Raw genomic sequence first — 6,774 nt, 5'->3', positions numbered from 1 at the left:
GAGACAGTTTTCGCTACCGGAGAGGAGAAGGGGTGAGCGGCGGAGAGCGCAGCTCATCCGGCGAGGAGAATAGGGGAGGGACGGACGCCGACAACAACGCCGACGCCGGATGCAGGGACAAGGCGAGTGAATGAGATGCAGTCGCATCTAAAAGTCAATCAGAGGAGAATTCCCGCAAATTAACAGTTCACGGTGATCTTACGGCATCTACAATATGACCCCTCAATCTGGAAAACGCGGCGCAGCAAACGTATAGTGCAAATGAGGACATGACAGTACGAGGGAGACAAAAGAAAAGAAACGTGAAATCAGAAATTGCCGTGCCTGAGCATTCGAGTTCATTCTGCGCTCTGTTAACTGCCGAATGCTCGGCAGACCGTCGGTAACCGTGCCAGAAACTGTTCCCATCACCCGGAAGGTGGCCCTCTGATAGGTATTGACGCGATCACGAACACTGGGTCACCTAACTTAAGATTTGGTGTTGTTATTCTGAGGTTTAAAGCACCGAAGCTAGAACTGGTATATGAGGAGCGGTTTATTGGACGACTCTTCATTAATTCCAAACAAACAGATATCATTACGTTAGCTGAGAGTTTTTATACGGGCATTTTTGCTTTTGCCATCCATCAGAGAAGTATCCACCACGGCGGAGATTGAACTAGCGTACTTGGTTCCTGCAGCACAACGCCTCAGCCGCTGATTCACAGCAGTGAGTCTAAGTCACGAGAACAGATCAGATGATGTTTACGTTCTGGAGCCTTCGTGAGCGCATCAAAGGAGCTTCAGATTGTCTGGGGCATGTACTTACCTCTGTGGCTTACGATTTCTTACTGGCAGCCCAAGTATGGTGAAGGAAAGACTCACAAAACAAAAAACCAAATACCAAAAACGAATGATCAGCTGCGGATCGCAGAGGCATCCCCTCAGAGCACTGATACTGCAAAGCAAGCTAGAAAAAAAGCCGAGCTAGCCCACGAACAAAATCTGACCCGAGCAAGACGCAAGAAGGAAGTAGCTTCAATCGTGGGGAATATTAGCTTTCCTGATCATCTTATGTGGGCGCTGCTCTTGCTTGAAATCGCTTTTGTTGCTTTTCTCAGAACCCATTTTTTCCGCGATTTCGAAACACGCGAACATCCAGAACTTCTTTCCAAACAACGATTTTTGACTGCAACTTGGCGCAATTTTTTCTCACATCATTGGGTGTCCACGAACCTGAAGACATTAAATCGAGACAGAGGATTTGATACGGCCATCTTTTACACCAAAAGCGGACCAATATAAATCGTTCAATTTTTTTGTTTACTTAATCACTATGCTTCGAGTATTCATCTAACCTCAATAATTTTGGTTCATTTCACAGTCCAAAGCCTCACCTATTTACTACCACACTTTATGTGTTGTCACGGAGTTAAATCATAGATATGAGTCTTGGCGTGAGACCCACATTAAATACAACTTTCAAATAAAAAATTAAAACAAAGAGATGGCGTTCTTTACAACGCTCCCATGGCCCAAGAAAGTTTGCTTTATGAAGTATACCTAACACCTGCATAGTTTATCTTCTTTTTATAAATTCCCCAGCACTTCGCCTCATACATTAATCAATGCGTTCTCTCAAGCGGTCCACTCTTCAGGCCCTGCCCTATCCTCTCAACACTTCCTCTAACGCCGTATCCGTAACTCCACTATCGAGCCACTCTGTCATCGAGTCTATTTGTTTCAAGAATTTGAGCCATAAGCTCACCGACGCCTTCCTCCTTTTCGCAAAATTACGCTACCTCAGGTTGAGGAGTAAAAAGTTTTCTTTTGAAAGGCGGCTATAAACCAGAAACAAAATACCAAATCATCTAAACGACCATTTCGACAGGTGTTTACTAAGAAAAGTTCTGAGATCCTATTATAACACGCAAAATCTTGATCCCAGGAGCTGATTAGTTGTTCTCGTATGGAAATTTCCAACGTTCTCTAGCGTTCGAATGATGACAGTTACCTGTAAGTCCGGAGGAATCAGGCTAAAGGGGGAACTACACGGTCTCAATCTGAGTACGGTTGAAAACATTTGTGCACTCTGGTATGACTTTATCCAAACATGTTCACCTTTCACGGCACAATACTAGAGCCTATAAACCATTTAGGTCAAGTGTGCAATAGTGTGTCTCGGCATTTTGACCGTCCGACTGCTCCCAATGTTTACTCAGCAGTGATTGCGTCAAGTCAACTGCGTGAAGTTCTAAAACACGGCATTGTGTATCGAAAAGAAAACGTTTCTGTACTAGACAAATAGCGCAAAGGCCTTATAACGCACTGGGTCATTCGAGGAAAACAATGGAATAAAATAACTTCCGCTATAATTTTCAGATGCAACAATTTTTATTGTATCTCGTTCATAGTATATCCTATCGTTCCCGAACGCTTTATTTTAGCAGTGAGCTCTCTTTAAAGACACTGCTACTGCGAGGCAGTGTCTTCGGCGCGTGCCATGGCTTCTTCTGCACGGCCACCACCGACTCCACCTCCTAGAGCAGCACCAGGGGCTGCCAACATGGCTGCAATGGTAAGGGAAGAAAAATTGAAAGTTAGCTCCTTATATCAATCTTACCTTGCCTTCGAAATTGGCGTTTTACACTTTGGCTTTCTAGTTTCTACTTTTTTTCCTATCGGCATACATGTGTACCTGCAAGATCTTTACTTTACCCCTTTGAAAACTGCAGTTTCATATTTCAGATTAATTCCACATTTGTTTTATATATCATTGAATTCGTATATTGCTGCAAATGTAACAAAGCTTTCACTTTTAAAATATCCCACCAAACTGCCGACGATGACGAAGTTTGTGTGTCTACTGCATGCTATGCTAGTTTTCCAAATCAATAATAAATCTTTCACCTTCCGGGGACGTGGCGCTTTCCTGCATATTTTGCTAACGAATGGGCACGTCTGTTTTCGGATCTGGACCTGTGTTCACTGACGAGCTTTAATTTCTACCCTCTAATTCAACCTTGCGGTTTTCTGTCACGAAACTTCGCAGTGCTAGAAGGCCAATCTACCCTATGTTACACCGCAGAACTTGTATAATTCAGCACGACAACTCCAAAATTTCTTGACATAGCCTAATGCTCGACATTCTGAACCACTTAAAAGGCCAGCTCGTGGCATCTACACCTGAGACTGAGCACTGGCATCCTTCTCACATCAAATAAATTCAGCGTCATACAGCAGTGGTCTGATGGACTGCATTCGTCCCGCTATAAATCGCTTTGTCTGATTTACAACTGTTTATAACAATCAAACGTGGCTTTAAAATGGCATAGATGTCGAATTATAACTACAATGTCGGACATTGTTTGAAATATTTTACTTCACCTGCGCCTTCGAGAACAGGTGATGGAAACTTGTTTATGCCGATGGACAAAACATTATCATTCATTGAAAACCAGTCCCCCGGACTCCTGTCCGCGGCAACGCGGAAAGGCCATGGCACCATAGAATTTTCCGGAAGCTACCAACGGTTTTTTTGCGTAGCGACCACTACGACCTCTCCTTGCAATTGGAAGAAATATTTCGCCCACCTACGGGAATGCTCCCGTCTGTTAAAACGGCCAAAACATAAGGTTTCCTAGGATGATCTCCGTTATATTTCCTGCATAAATGCCAGAAAATTTGGAAACTTGTAACCACCACCCGACCGAAAAACAACAAACACGACAGCTCCTACACCATACCGCTTACAGGCCGCGCTGGTTCTCACATGCCTCTCTCGTAGCTCCCACACGTTATGAATGCCCACTTTGTTTTCACATCTGAGCCGTTTAGTAAAATTTCACTGCTACGAAAATAAAGTGTGCCACGAACGCCACCGGCCAGCACAGCGCCTACGGAATTAGCATTTTTGCTCAAAAGTAAAATAATGGAGCATCACCGTGCTAGACATAATGTTCAATTATTATAAATGATATTACTGTAATAAATAAATTTTTAGTAGGTATATTGTGGCAGGATCATTTTATATGACTAAACCTCTGGAAACGACCACAGATGCCAAAAATACTGCAAAATAGAAATCCTGGGCATACTCCTGACGAAGGTACTGTACAAGCAAGTATTGGAGCTGTTTATAATCGAGCTAGAAGCATGGGCTGCTTCTGAACAAACGAAATCAAAACCCGGAAAAGGTGTTGCCAAATCAGCAATGATCATATGAGCGCCACTAATGGCTCTCCCAAGATAAATGCGGAAGTAATGTTCTTGAGCTTTGGGGCGGGGTGTCTGCTATGCGCTGGGCTGAACCATCCCACTCCACAAACGCAGGGGCTGCGGCCGAGAGTGCCATGAACGACGCCAAACTTCCCCTCGCCCTCGCACGGGTACTTGTCACGCTGGATAAATTTATAGTGAGGCGTTAACCTTTAATCCACCACATGGCTCAGTCACGCAGTAGCCGGAAAATTCTTGTCCCACTGAGGACCGTTGAATGGCCGTGTTATCACCTTTCATGAATAAACATTCAGGAATATCTAAGGTTTCACGATTCTGCTTCGCAATCATTCTTCCTGCCGGTGCGGCTGTGAAAAAAAAATTCATCACGGAAAGCATATCCTAGTAGCCAATTAAAGCAGACTTCAGAGGACTTGGTGTAACGAATATTAAACCCACCGTTCGACACGATGCCGGAAAGGCCATTTCGACACTAATATCGCTCCGGCGTGAAAAAGCGAGCGTCATGGTAGCCGCCGCTGCGGTATATTGTGACGCGTTGTCTAAAATCGAGCAGCAGTGGACGCATAAGACGCACTAATACGCAACATGAGGCGAACATAGATCGCCTACAAAAACCAGAATGGGTCCTCCTTCCTTCCTGGCGACGCGGTTTGTTGCTTTGCGGCCGTTCGTTGATGGGCCACTGGTTCATGTGCTAGAATAAAGGCGAACGCTGCACTAGAAATTTATCAAGGGTAATAAGCACCCACCCGAGGGCGAGGGAAAGTTTGGCGTCACTCGTGGCACTCTCGTCGTGAGCGAGCGCAGCAGGATAATAGCGCCGCAATGCGCCCCAGCAGCCGCTACGGCTGCCTGAGCAGTGGTCCGTTTATATTTTCGGCCGATAGTACGTAACCTTCACATATCAATCCCGCTCAATGGTGCGAAGCGTCTAGGTTAAGCCAGCGTTCTCTATCAGTAGCAACTTTATGTCGTTTATTGCTGGTGACTATCTACTACTGAATTTATCCCCACTAACGAGACGTTTCACGACCAATTTACTCTTGCAGACACCAGCCCACTGCATTCTGGCTGAGTTGGGTGTCTATGTGCAAATCTCATAGTCACCACCAGCCTAATCAGGTCCACTGCACTACGAAGGTCTCTCCCAATAACCTCTAACAGCTGCTGTGCTACGCTGCTCGACTCCACAGTTTACCCCCGAATTTTTAATTTCATCCTCTGTGGGCACGGACACGCGTCTGAGTATTAGGGCAGACAGATGAAAACTTTAAGACTACAAAAACACTGGTGTAATTACCCAGAATGGTTGCAACCACGACAACAATCTGGACTCCAAAGGTGCGGAACATGACGGTACTGGTTGCTGAAATAAAAAAAAAGTTTAATGGCATAAAACATGATATGCCGACGTTGTGAAACGACTCCCGTTTCAAAGCTGCTGCTGCCATACCACTGTAAACCGCAATATTTACCTTCAAGTCTTCCGGTAAGGTTCTACAGTGAAATCGTCAAACTAGAGTTCGTGGTAACATTAGAGCACACTACAGATTTTGTTACGGCCATTTAAACGACCGTGGATTGGAATTCCCTTCAGCCTGCCAGGCTAACATTGCCTTTCTTACGCCCATGCTGGTATTTCAAGGGCTCAATGAGCTATTTCGTTAACGAGCGGGACATATTCTTATTCGCAATTCTATAAAACCAATAAGACCAACAAGGAACTATAAATTTCAGGATAAATATTTTATATTACAAACGAAACGAAGCAGCCATCTTTAATTCTAACATATTAAATTTGATACTTATTGAAATATAGTATACGTGAGTGTCGAAGGGACGCATGTCAGGAACATTTTATCATAAAGCAACAATTTTGGTAGCCGGAAATATCAGTAGCGTATCAAAGTCATAGCTAACCGAAAGAACTTCACGAAGAAGGCTTAGTGCGTCTTTGAAATGAAGGCTCGTCTCTCGCAAAGATGGAGCCGCTTCACCGTCCTTTTATATGATACCAACCAATGCCTACCTGTCTTTTTCTTTTATTTTGACTGACAGCAACATACCTCAACTCGGGCAACAACGGTATTTAGAGTTCTCTATATAGTCGCTACGAAAAATTGAAATGTCACCGGCAGTCTCCGCTATATTGGAGGGTTAGCAGACTAATTAAAAAGCCTGAAGTACGCGACGTACCTTTCGCAGAAATGTATTTAAAAAGCTGAATATACTTTCATTGTTGCAAGAAGTTCATATTACCGGCGTATAACAGCAAAAATCCTTGATATCTGAATCATATTCAAACGGTCATTCTGCGATGTCCCTTTTTCTAAATTGGCCTTCGGGTATTGCCAATAATTCTGCCGCAGGTCAGAACCTTTTCGCATTTATACCGTATGACATATAATTATTATTCTTTTTTTTTGCTTTCGCTGGGTAGACGGAACGTCGGGGTCTAATATAGTGTCTACGAGAACACTACATGCAGAAAGACACTACAGTGTACCAGAACTTTATTCCTTCCTCAAATGGCATATAATGTAAAAGGGAAGA

At 44.0% G+C, this 6,774-nt stretch overlaps 1 long non-coding RNA gene across 1 annotated transcript; it reads right to left on the bottom strand.

Moving 5' to 3' along the window:
• Positions 1–2,351: 2,351 nt before the first annotated feature.
• Positions 2,352–6,249, bottom strand: LOC144165111 (uncharacterized). The gene is made up of 3 exons (XR_013321368.1): positions 6,142–6,249; positions 5,522–5,587; positions 2,352–2,549 (listed from the first exon to the last, which is right to left on the bottom strand). It is a non-coding gene; the product is annotated as an uncharacterized LOC144165111 (long non-coding RNA).
• Between the last annotated feature and the right edge of the window lie 525 nt (positions 6,250–6,774).

The sequence above is a fragment of the Haemaphysalis longicornis genome, unplaced genomic scaffold, assembly GCF_048455015.1.
Source record: "Haemaphysalis longicornis isolate Haplotype H1 unplaced genomic scaffold, Haemaphysalis longicornis Haplotype H1 scaffold_14, whole genome shotgun sequence".
Lineage (NCBI taxonomy): Eukaryota > Metazoa > Arthropoda > Arachnida > Ixodida > Ixodidae > Haemaphysalis > Haemaphysalis longicornis.
Note: the sequence above shows the minus strand (reverse complement) of the source record. Positions and strands in the feature narration are given on the sequence as shown.